At 46.2% G+C, this 12,591-nt stretch overlaps 2 long non-coding RNA genes across 2 annotated transcripts; one reads left to right on the top strand and one right to left on the bottom strand.

The window, feature by feature from the left end:
• Nucleotides 1–35: 35 nt before the first annotated feature.
• On the top strand, nt 36–2,538 carry LOC118174790. Its single transcript, XR_004754776.1, has 2 exons — nt 36–844; nt 1,783–2,538. It is a non-coding gene; the product is annotated as an uncharacterized LOC118174790 (long non-coding RNA).
• LOC118174791 lies at nt 1,350–1,749 on the bottom strand. The gene is made up of 2 exons (XR_004754777.1): nt 1,635–1,749; nt 1,350–1,560 (listed from the first exon to the last, which is right to left on the bottom strand). It is a non-coding gene; the product is annotated as an uncharacterized LOC118174791 (long non-coding RNA).
• Nucleotides 2,539–12,591: the final 10,053 nt, after the last annotated feature.

The raw sequence follows: 12,591 nt of genomic DNA, 5'->3' as shown, positions 1-12,591 counted from the left end.
AATAAAAGAAAAAAAGTAAAAAGAAGAAGTAAAAAAAAAAAAAGTAAAACAAGAAAAAGGATAAAAGAAGAAAAAGAAAGAAAAAGGTAAATAAATAAAAATATATAATAATAAAAAATATAAAATAAGAGAAAAATATTTAGGAAAGAAAATGAAAAACTAAGTTGGGCAGGAGCAGTTTTCAAATGCCAAAGGCATGGCCATGCCTAGATTTAAAAAACAAGAATAACATTAAGAATAATTTATCTCAGACAAGACCCAGTGTTTAACAGCTTGAAAAACACAATAAAGCTGTTGAGAAGGGGCTCCTCTTTACTTGCTGATTCAAATCATATGTCAAACTTGTGTGTAACAGAAGGCTGCTGCCTCCCACAGCCCCAGAACAGCTGAGGGGAAGACTCGACCCTTATCCCTGAGGGCTTATCTCAAATGCAACTTTCTGATTTATTAATAAAGAAATTTCTCTCCTCAACCCCAAAGTTTAATCAGGGAATGCCCCTGCACAGCTGTGGGCCAGGAGAGCAGGTCTTGGGGATCAGCCCCTTAGCTCAGGTGGAGTTACTCCAGCTGATGCTCTCTGCCAGGAGGTGGGTAGGTGCTCCTAGTCTCTTCTTGCCTTGCTACAGACCCTGGAGGTGCCTTTTGCTTCTCAAATGGCAGGCTAGGAGAGAACAAATCCCAGAGCTGCCTCGAGCCCAGCCACCTTGCTTTTTCCATCTCCTCTGCCAGGCGCATGTGGTGCACGAGCGAGGCTGAACCCAGAGCTGCTGGAACAGCAAGCCCGGGGGATGCCTCATCCAGGCAAGGGGACCCGTCCTGGCTCTCCATGTTCTCGCAGTTCCTGGTAAGCTCAGTGCTGTGGATCACTTCCTTGCTTTTCCCTGAAATTTCTAGACAGGGGGAGTTGGCTGGCCCTTGTGGGGCTGTAACAGGCCAGGAAGGGATTTAGGACAGCCAAAGCAGGGAGTACATGGCACTGCAATAGTCTCTAAGAAGGAAAGTTTGTGCTAAGAATAGGAGAGGCTATTAAAGCTGGATGGTATGTGGAGGATTTCTGTAGGCATGTGCTGGGGCTGTAAACTGGGAAGCAGTCTCCTGCAGTACAAGTTATTACTGGCCTCATGGTACCAACAAGATTATTACAAGAGCTGCCAGAGCAGTTCCATATCCTCCACCCAAATTTCTGATGTTTGGTTTGGAAAAAAAATAATAATAATAATAATAAAGCCAAATCCCAAACCTCTGGCAAGATTTATTATCCTGTCAGCAGTGAAACCCTAACCTGATGTTGGGTTGCCAGCTCTGGTGGACTTGTTTTTCAATAATATAGAAGGGATCTGGGATGTGGGTTTTTTGTTTACGTGTGTGTGTTTTAATGGGCTTTGAGCTTGACTGCACACCCAAAACAGTCAATAAATAAATAAAATGAAGCCCAGTCCTGGCTTTCACTGGAGTAGTGATCTGTCTGCTCCAAGCAGCTTTCAGCAAGCACAGCTTGGCAGAGGAATTGCTGGCCCTCTGCATCAACAACAAGGCCACTCTGCTGCGGTGGGGACCAGACTTCACAGGCTCCGCAAAGAGCTTCATCAAGATTTATGGGTTCTGCTGCTTGTCTTGTGGTGGCTTCTTTGGACTTGACATGAGGAAACACATTTCCTAGGGAGAGGCCTTCCCACCCCACATATAAAAAGCCAAACACAGCCAGTGTGTTTGCAGCTGGAAACCTCAGGGGTGAGAGGGTCTCACTTGGGCTCAGACATTCAGTGTGTTCCTGTCCCTCAGGACAAGGGGTGATTTGAGGGTGGGAGCACCCGTGATGCCTGCAGAAGCCTGTCTGTATGCAGAGTCCCTCCTTTGAGCTTCAGAGGGTGGAAGTGCCCTATTAACTTGCCATTCAGCCATGCTGTACAAACCAGTGTTCTCTGACCAGTGACATACTTCACCTGTGGAGTAGGACAGGACGCTTGGTGATAACAGGGCAACTGGGTGACAATGTCTCCCTCCCATCTCCAGATAGTTTGGAGAAACTGATGGTTGTTGGGGATCTGGGGCTGTTTTTGTCTGGCGAATATGAATGTATGGTGCTGGGTGGTCTTCATGAGGAGTCTGTTTGTTACCAGCTCTGTGAAAACATCTTGCATCCTGTGGCTCCTCTGCTCCTGGGGACCCAGCCTCCTGCTCCAGGTAGGTGGGGAGGCAGCTACACGCTGCACACATTGACTCCTGTGCATCAGCGAGGAGGCAGAGCCATAGGATGGGTTTGTTTTTTTTCTGAAGTTGCCAAGTAATGGGGTAACTGTGGCCAATGAAGGCCTGTGGTCATGAAATTATGCTGGTGCCTCAGAACCCTGCCTTCAAACAGAGCTTGTGGGGAGGGATTTCCCCAGAAGCACTGGTAGCTCTTTGTCCCACTTATTTGCATCACTGTGCTTGAACTTACCTGAAATGTCATCATTATGCTCAGCCCAGGCTTGTAACTGCTCTATTTTTCTGAGCACATAAAAGTAAAGGTGCTTTGCAGCAATTACTTTAACAGTCTCTTTTTCCACCACTGTGTTCATATGCCCTTCTTTTCCTCATTTGCCATGAAGTCCTGCCCCCCATCACAGAAGTGCACAGCTCAAGGTGGAGTCGGTGGCCTTATAGAAAGATCCTGGAGCTTTGCAGGTACCTGTGGTTAGAGAGCTCCTCATTCCTCTGAATAATGGGTAAGCACCACCCAGGAGAGGACAGCAGGCTCTCAGCCCAGGCTCATGAGGATCACAAGTCCCACATCACTTGTAGCAACCCTCTGATGGCCCAGCCTGGGAACAGAAGGCCAGGAGTGAGCAGGACCAGAGTGCTACCGGGCCACAACAGTGTTCCCAGGCTGTAGTGAACATGGCTGTAAAGAAACAAGCAGAGTGGAGCAACTTCACAATGATATTGGTTGCTTAGCTGTCTCTTCCTCCTGAGGTACCCACGTACCTTGGGAATTCCTGCTTTTCCTCAGCCTGGGCCTAAGAGGTGTGTGGATGTCTCTCCTCAGAGCATTTCTAGTGCTCAGCAATGCTTGCGCAGCACCACAGTGTCTATCTCCCTCATCCATCTGCCCATCTCCCTTCCTTTTCCGATGAGGAAGATGTGAGGGGGATGTTGAGGTTCCCTCAGCACATGAGCGTGGCTGGCAGGGGGAATAGCACCACACCGAACACAAGTGAGAGGCCCAGCCCTGGGCCTGCAGCAGGCAGGAGCTGATCGTGTTGGTGAATGAGGCTTCTCACTGGGTCCTGGGCCTCACTTCACCACTGCTCTGTGGCTTCCTCCATTACCTCAACCCGCATGGGATGTGGTCAGTGCTGAGCCTGTGCAGGGGCCGGGTGTTACAATGAGAGCTTGTGAAACAGCTCAGAGCTGCTCTATCAGTAGCAAGCGCTTTGTCTGGGCCCTCAGGATAGCTTTAAAGAGGAAACTGCACATGGATCCTATTCTAGCCTCATAAGAAACACAATACCTTATGTATGCTGCTGATTCTTAAGTTGAAAGAGAAGAGGCTGAGAGCAGCTTGTCAGGAATGCACTTCCTTCAGCTCTGCTGGCTCTGGAAGGCTTTCATGAAAACCAGCATCTAGGATAAACAAGTGAGACCAGAACCCCTCTAAGCAAAAGCCATGCTCAGGTGGGCAGAGTTTTGCAAGGTCTGTGCTAACCCTCCCCTGCAAAGCACATGCCAACCACTTGGCACATCCCGTGCTGTAGGAATGAAGCTATGTCCCCATCGGCCTCCAGCTCCTTGGGGTGCTGCTGGGACTCACCTCGGGGCGGCCTTGCCAGGGGAGCCAGCCCGCTGCCGCCCCGAAATAGCTTCATTCTGGCAGCGTGAAGTGGTGGAGCCCAGCTGCTATTCTTAACCCTTGGGTCAAGCAGGGTAGCAGTGATGCAATGGAAAAGCTTGGTCCTGTAGTCCCACATGTGCTGTCACTGGGGCAGCTCATCCATCAGCTGCATCCAGACCTGCGTTGGGCTCTGTGCAGCAAAGGGTGACGGTCCCAGTGCTGCTGTGCCACTGGGGCACAAGCAGTTTCTCATTAGCAAAGTGAAATGTTCTTCAGCACGTTATGATCTAATTGTTGTGTGCAGCTAGGTCAGGCTTCCTTGTGCCTCTGTGCCTTGTGCCTCTTCCTTGTTCCTCCCGTGCCTCTGTAGGTGCAGGGCTCCATGCTTGGCCCTGGCCTGCCTGTCCCCTCACTGTGGGACGTGGGGACTGCAGCTGTGCTTGCTGGCACCTCCACGGACCCTGGGCAATGCCATTCAAGGGTACTGTCCCTCCTTCCATAAGTAGCTGGGGAATGACTGATATGGGCTGGCTTGGCCAGTGCTCACCAGCAGACGTTGATCCCTTCACAATTCTTATCTCCTTGGGTCCCAGCAGGAGGCTGCCAAGAGAAATGGGCATGACAAATATCCAAAGGGCCCACATGCAATACTCCTGGGAGTGCTCTCCAGCTCCACCTGAGCCACATGAACACGATTATGGCTTTCAGTTTTAATTCAAGCCTGCTTCCTACTTGCTTTTCCATGTTCCCAAGCATGAACAAGCACCTGCAAATGGGCTCCAAGAGGCAGAACTGTCTGGCTGCCCGTCCTTGTGGCGTGTGTATTGCTGTCTCCAGCTTTGTTTGGGCTTGGCTGGACTCGGCAGGTGTGGGCAGCTGGGCTGCTGGGGGTGTGACCGTGGTGCAGATAGCAGGAAGAAAGCACAGCATTGTTCTGCAGCTGCGTCAGGGCCCTGGCCTCACCTGAACCCAGCTTCTGAGGCAGGCGGGCATAGATGGGTGTGAAGTGCTCTAACAAATGCTATGAAATAATTCAGTAGCAAAGAATATCCATCCTAACACTGAGCTTTGGGAGGTGGACACTGGGTTGCTCTTCCCAGTGCTGAAAAAGCTCAGCTGCTGCAGAAGACCAACTTGTGCAGCTGCTGTGTATGGTTGAACCCATCTTTATGGCACAGCAGCAAAGACAGCGCTGCTGCTGGGCTTCCTCCTCCACCTGTTTCCTCTTGCAGTCAGGAGTGTTGATTTTTTTTTTTTTTTTTTAATGGCAGAGCAAAAACCTGTGCAGTAGTTAGCCAATCACACTGAATTCAGGCAGGGTGAACAGTAGGAAATATATATATATACATATATATAAGAAATTAACTCTATTTTTACCTTTTATATCCATTGCAAATTATGTCACTGAGGACTTGTACATTAAGCTGGTGATGAGCAGCCCCTTCTGGTCACTGCTGTCCTCTGATGGGAGGGCGAGGGGAGCAGCAGCCAGCTGGGGGCCTGAAGCTCTGCAGCAGTGTCTGCCTCGAGGGCTTTCCTCTGCACACTTCACTATGCTCTCCAGCTTCTCTCCTTGGGCCACCAGCCAGGGAATCAGACGTATTGACCAATGGGCTGGGTTTGTTTTTCCACAGCCTGTTTGAATTGCACCAATGCTATTAGCGAAACCAAGCCTGCTCATGGCCTCGGGTTCTGCAGATGGCAGGGGCCTCAGCTGCTGCTCCTGGGCTTCTTGGGATGGGTGAACATCTTGCACAGATTTTCACAGTGCCAAGTACAAGGTGACCACACTGTAACTGCTCATATAGATAAATTATCCCTATAATCAACAGCAGTGCTGTGTATTTGGACTTGCAGATGAATTTAAAAAATGGGGTAAACAGCTATGGTCATGCAGCTGGGATCACAGAGCTCTCCAGTGTCCCTGCTCTGAAATAAGGACAGGAGTGGGCCATTATTCTGGAGAGTGCCACTGTTCAGCTAGTGCTTTGCTCTGGTCAAGTGGCATGTGGCCAAGCTGGAGCAGTGTTAAGGCAGGTCCAAGTCTGGACCGCCTGAATGTTTACTTGGAGCTGGGGCCTTTTGGTTTGGCTCTGTGCACATGCACAGGCTGAGGATTTACCCGCTGGAGTTTCTGCCCTGTGCTGCTCTTCCCGATAAACAACCATCCTTGATCTTCAGCCTGATATGGCTCCAGGAAGCAACTCGTCCTGGCTTGATAAAAGTAACTGTGCTGGTACACAGCCCTGCACTCATGGGCACGGCACTGGGAGCAACATTTGCCTCTGCTGCGGGCTGGATTTGGCTCATACCCGGCTGTCTCTATTGCTTCTCCCATCCCAGCAAAAACAAATGCAATCTGCTCACATGTATGCTGCAAGAGCCCTGCCAGGATCAAAGAGGAACTCAAATATTTGTGTTCAGTTGTTACTCTTTCCATTCAAGCAATACATGACAAGCTTCTGCAGAGCCTGGTGGTGCAGGATTTCCACAGTGCTGGCTCTGGCTTCGCAACCTCACCAAGCTGAAACACCTACAAGTAACAATTGGGTTCTAAGTTGGGGGAAATTACTGAGTGTGATTGAAATGTGGCCTTTGCAAAAAGTCCTCAGACTTTTCCTGTGTCAAATGGAAAGTGTCTGCTCTTTGTGCAGGGTTTCCTGCAGAACAGCATTTTCACCACAAATTTCGGAGCTCTGTTACTGATTTCCTACTATTAGTACTGCATCCCTACTGCCTGGGATGCAAGCTGTCAGCCTGCATGCAAATACTTCAGAATGCCTGAAACAAAACCAAAAACAAACAAAGAAACCTGCCTTTCATTGAAAAGTCCCAAGCTCAAAGCCATGGGGAGGGTTCTGCGTCTCTGGGACTGGAGCTCTTATTTTCATTTGGCTGAGCTGATGAAGGAGCCAAAGAGATTTGCTAAGTAATTAATTCATGAACTAGAGATCTCTGCTTCTTGTTCCCTGGGAAGCTGCTATGCTTCAGCACTTGTTAAAGCCAGGAACGGGACGGTGAAATGATCAAGTATGAACTCAGAAATGGAGCTGCATTGGTGTCACTGTGCCTCTTCAAAGCTGGGGGATAAAGGTGGGAAAGGCATTTCCAGTTGTATGGGATTTCACAGGCCAGCCTGCCAGGCCAGGAGTTTGAAGAGGCCCAAGAAAGCCCATGGGGGGCTTTCTGCCTTGTCCTGGGGGCTCTTCTTGCCTCCATGCATCTTGCTGGGTTATTTCTGGAGCAGGACTCTGTAGCAGAGGGATGGACAGTGGGTGTTTCTGCCATGGGTACCCAGCTGGTTCTGGATCATGCCCAGAGCATCCCAGTCCTGCCAGCCTGTCCTAGCATCAGCCTGGACTGGGTAATCTCTTTTGCTTAACAAATTCTGATTGCTTTCTCAAGTTAATTTGGGATTTTTCCATTAGTCCCACTGTGAGTTTTTTTTTCTTTTTTTTTTCTTTTTTTTTTTTTTTTTCTCAGAAATTTCTTATCAGGAATTTGTTAGCCCTGAAATGTAAAGGACTGAGTCTTCAGGCTTAAATACCTTTTATAATTACCTCCTCTTTGTGCTCTACATTGGAAGATACCTCTAGTGTTTCATTTTACACAGCACGCGGTATTCCCCTAATTTCTATGCTATCACATAAAGTTAAATCATCTCTACTTGAGCTAACTGAAAAAACTATTAAAATTTTTCAAGAACTTCAGGACAAAAATAGTGTCAGAGATGAGGCTTTTCCTGGCTTACTTTTTTGTCGTACTCATTACAGGCAACAGAGACAAGAAGCACTGTTTGTCTGCTTCAGCTGCTGTCTGCATTTCCAAAAAGGATCAACTTTGGCAGGCACTTCCAGCTCCCTGCTTCTTACTGAGGTCACTTCTGAGGCCGTGTAAGAACTGAGGAATCTCCCAGTAGCCTGCTTCTCCAAGTGCTCTGTCGTGCTCTCCTTCCAGGCTCTGTCTGACACTTGAAAATCATGCCTAGCGGGGAGGTAAGGAAAGTAGATATGAAAATGTAGATATTCCAGGCAGAGTGCAAGAGGTGGGTAGCTTCTTTGTGGCCCACATTAGAAATGCTTAAATTCAGTTTATCGGCATGGCCTGACCCCAACATTTGCTGACATTTCAGGCTTTGGGTAGCAGAGGGCTAAGTCCTTTACATTCCTGGGTCCTTAGCACTGGCAGGGGTTAAGGTCAAAGACACAAGGGTGCGGGGAGAAAACTTTGCCAAGCAGCTTTTCTTTTCCAGCACGTATGGAACTTAGGTTGAAAACAACCCCTTTGCAGAGGTTATGCATATATCATTGTCTAGGTAAAAACAGTCGATTGATAACTGCTCCTGCAATCAGCACAAGGAGTACCGTTGGAAACTTCCTGGAAAACACATGTACACAGCCAACCTGTTACAACGGGCTGGGTGATAAGAGGCATTACACTTTAATGAAGTTAACGTGTAAACAATTAAGAGGCCTTGGTTTCTCGGATAACAGCAACGACAACAAAACCAAAAAAAGAGCAGGCATTATGTAAGTCAGCAGTGCATAAGCCGGTCATTATGTGCAGTTACAAAATAGGTTTAATGCCGTCTTTAATTATTGCACACCGTGAACCTGGAACATCCTCATTACTTATGTTCTTCCAAAGGTTTTTACCTCTTCTCCCCTGCCAGAGGTTATTGGGCAGGTATTCCAGCAGCCTTGTAGTCTTCATTCCCACCATCAAAATAACCTAATATTGGCAAGTCTGTTAAAAGCTGAAGGGCTGGCAAGAGCTTTGCTAAAGAAAAGCAATGAAAGACTAGCCTAAATTCAGAATATGGTGTGCTATTCAGGACCTATTGGCAGGGATGCTGAATAATTCACTGCTGCTGCCATGCATAGTGCTGTCTTTATGTGGGTGATGCTGTGCTGATCGAGGGAGAGCTGGGATGTTTCCTGCATGATGCAGACGGGCATGTGCCTCTTCTGTATCACGAAAGAAGTGGCTAAGTGATTATAGGGAGGGCATCGGATTCATTATGCAACAGTAGATCCTCTATGATTCAGATAAGAGTATACTTACATTGTTAAAATGGTATCATTTGCTTCAGGGCCTATTTGTCTATGGTCTTTCTAACTGAATCCAGCCACAAAGAATTTCTCTAATCAAATTAGGCTGGTTTGACATGAGTGGGTCTGCGGACTGCAACTCATTCTTCGTGACAACGCTGACTTTGTATTTTGGTTGTTTCTGGTATATATATTTATTTCTGTATTTCTTTGAATGCTGTTGGGGTGTCCTATTTGCATATAAGGGACCCTTCCTCTTAAGCTCACTGTAAGCATAATTAAACCTCACATCTACAAAGACAAGATCCTCCTAGCTCTCATTCATATGCAATGATCAGCATGAGACATGCACACAGGAGAGAAAATGAGTGTGCACCTTGCTATGGCTGTCCTTCCTGCTCACGTATAATGGCTCGTTTTGTGTCAGCATCATAGGGATAGTGCTTCTGTGCCTTGTGCACCATCTGTACCCATACATGTAGCAGCAGATTTTTTATCATGGCCTAATCTGGTGTCCCATGACACATTAAACTGATGCCACAGGGGTTACATGTCTTTCAAGTTGATTCTGTTCCTAAGTATGCTGGTTGGCATTAACCTGATCTTCTGCTGGTGCAGGTCAATGAAGTCAGGTTGGTTACTTCTGACTGAGACTCTAGGTTTGGATATGAGCAAGATGTTAAATTCTTCGGCTTTTGGTCTCAGGAGAGTAGGCTGCAAGATCAGACCGTTAGTTTGGTCTTAAAACTTGTGACCTGAGGTCTGTGAACTGCTTGGAGTTCGTTTCATGTTAGTTTAGAAGTTTGTCTGTTGACAGAAAAATCTGGTTTTCAGTATAAACCATGAGATCTGAAGGAAGTTATGCCACATAAATCTTAGTCTAATAAACCAGAAGATAATTTCATCATCAAGAAAATAAGTTATCTTAAAACAAACAGTTGAAGTGTTCCCTCTTTCCCCTTGATGGCACTTAAATCGCATTTTTTTGCCTGTTTTTCCACTTTATCCATATGTCAATTCTGGAGAAGGAAATCACTATTAACACCTAACCAGAATTGTTGAAATGATGTAAATTAAACCAGACTGGCTGTGATGTTTTAAATGCAAAATGCATTGCCTTGCTCCCTGGGCTTAGGTCTGTATTATTATGGTTATAGAAGAGAATTCAAACAGGCCATCGGGATGTCAGATATGTTAAGTGTCAGGTTGAGACTGAATACCAAATTAAAAATACTGGAGCACTTTCTATCCCCTGCAAGTGCCCCACTGGACAAGCTCTCTTCTGCCAATCCCCTTGTGCTCCTCTGGATTTCTGCCTGTTTAAGAGGAAGCATCCCAGGTGCTTTTATGGCCTCTGGTACTGCAGTCAAGCAGTGCCCCCCAGTACTTAATGTATTCCATCTGCCCTACTCTGCAATCCCACCCTCCCCATTTTACAGAGAGAACAGGGGCATAGAGAGGTTCATCTACACTATTTAGTTAGCCACTATATCATACTCTTGTAGCTCAGAGGTGGAAGCAACCTGTGCAGAGCTTCCCAGGAAGTTCATGGCATAACAGGGGAGCGTGAGGCCATGTTTCCAAAGTCCTGGATGCAGTCAGACTTCGCTGCCCCGTCCACAAGGTCAGCTACACAGTGTAGTGTTCCTGTTAGAGTTAAGCAAGTGTATAACCTTTTCGTAGAAGGGGGACCAGTTAATAGTGGTTACAGTATTTTTATCAAGTGGTTCATTTAAGGCTACTTTCTGGTTTCTGTCTCTTTACCTAACGTTTATTTGCAGTAGAATAAAACGGAACTGTGTTTAGGTACAAGCTAGTATTAATAGTTTGTTGCATTTGGTTATGCCTTCTGTAATTGGATTATATTAATGCTGCTATTCAAGCCTCGGAGCTGCAAAAAATGTCCCATCCTAATGACACAACCTCAGCTCAGGTCCCCTGTTAATGACAGGGTGGATACAACTCTTCCTTAAAAGTTTCTCAAGAGTCGAAAAGATGATGTTGGTGTCCTGCTTTTTATGGTATGTTAATTTTAAACACGCTCTTGCCAACCAACAGCCCAATAGCTTTTCTTCCCTCTGGGTTTTGTTAGGTTAACCATGAGTCATGGAACATTTGACTAAATTTCATGAGTCATGGAAAACCCCTGTAGTCTTCATAGTTTTGAATGATCTTGTCCAGTACTGCCAGGTCGAGTGCCTTCCCAATGCCTAGATGTACCGAGATTGCATCCTGTAACACTTTATAGTGTCAATAAAAACAAAATACTCTGCTGGGAAACATTAGGGTTATCTTGGCTTATTAGCTGAACAACTCTCCCGGCTTGCACCTACCCAACTGTGGACAGAGAACTCCTAAATCACGGTTAGCCTTTTTTCTCTTATTTTCATTCAGCTTTTTTTTTCTTTTTTTCTTTTTTTACTAGTGACTGTACCCTGTTTTTCCTGACAAAGGGCAAATGACAACAGGGCTGCTTGCTGAGACACATACAGTTCTGATCTTTAATTGGATGTAGCAATTACTGTATTATAGTTGCTTCTGAAATCAAAGTAGTACAGAAATAATTATGAAAAATTAAGTCTTCAGAGACTTTGCCATTTACACAGATGAGAGGAAAAGGCAGGCATCGAGAGGAGATAAGTAACTAAATACCTTTCAGAAATGCATCTTTCCTTTGCGTGGCAGGAAGTCAGCAACTAGAGAACTTCAAGCCCAGCCAAGTCCTTCAGCTAGACTTCATTTCTGGGTAGTTGCTGTCTGTATTCCTAGAGCAAAAAGCTCAAATATTTGAAAAAAAAAAAAAAAAAAAAAAAGAAAATAAATTAAAACAAACAAGCAAGCAAACAAACAACAAAAAAACACTCATCATTGCTTCCTTGCGCTTAGATCTTCCTCTGCTGTGAGGCATAAGTGCTGGGGTACAGACATGGGCAGGTAGGACACCTTAGCTAATCTGGTATATATTTATTGTTCATGTCGTAAGTTTATTTTTTTTTAATTTTTATTTTGTGTGTGTGTGTGTATTTTGTCTGTGTCTTTGTTTTGTTGTTCTTCTTTGTTTTTTTATAAAATGAGCCCAGAAACACTCAAAACTAAAAGTTTTCTGATGCTCTGCTGAAAACCTTTTCTCCCCCCGTTGCTTCAGGTGTCAGTGTTGAAGTACTGTCCCTCTCTGGTTTCCTAGAAACGTGCAAGGACAAGGGATCATTGCTTTGGAGGATTGCAACGAGTGTGCTGATCCCAGCTTCTTGTTGTTGCAAACAGCAGTGTCAAAACTCACTACAATGTTCATCTGTGCCTAATTTTATATTTCTGTGAGGCAGTCAGTTGAAAAAGCTGGCTGATAACAGGTCTGGAGGAAGAGCCTGTTTTTTTCCCAAGCACTCTTTCTTTGTCTGTAGGAGCTGGAAAAGAATGATAACATCCAAGGTCTGAGTTACTGCTAACTGCTCATCTTGGGGATTTAGCAGAGACATTCTCAGCTTCTGTCCCAAATTAGTACACTGAAGACAAATCACAGAAAGCAGGAGAAAGCTGAGCATTATGCAGCCTGCTTGTCCAAGGCCAGGCTTTGGCCTTGCCTGTGTCCTTCCTGCCAGATGTTTGCCCAACCTGCTCCAAAAACGCTCCCTCAGTGATGGCGCTCTGCTGCCCAGGCAGCCTCTTCATGTCGGCCCTGCTGTGTCTGGAGAGAAGCCAAGCCTAAAGGCTGGGTAGACACTATCT

This window comes from Oxyura jamaicensis, chromosome 15 (genome assembly GCF_011077185.1).
Source record: "Oxyura jamaicensis isolate SHBP4307 breed ruddy duck chromosome 15, BPBGC_Ojam_1.0, whole genome shotgun sequence".
Lineage (NCBI taxonomy): Eukaryota > Metazoa > Chordata > Aves > Anseriformes > Anatidae > Oxyura > Oxyura jamaicensis.
This window is presented reverse-complemented; position numbering and strand designations above follow the sequence as displayed.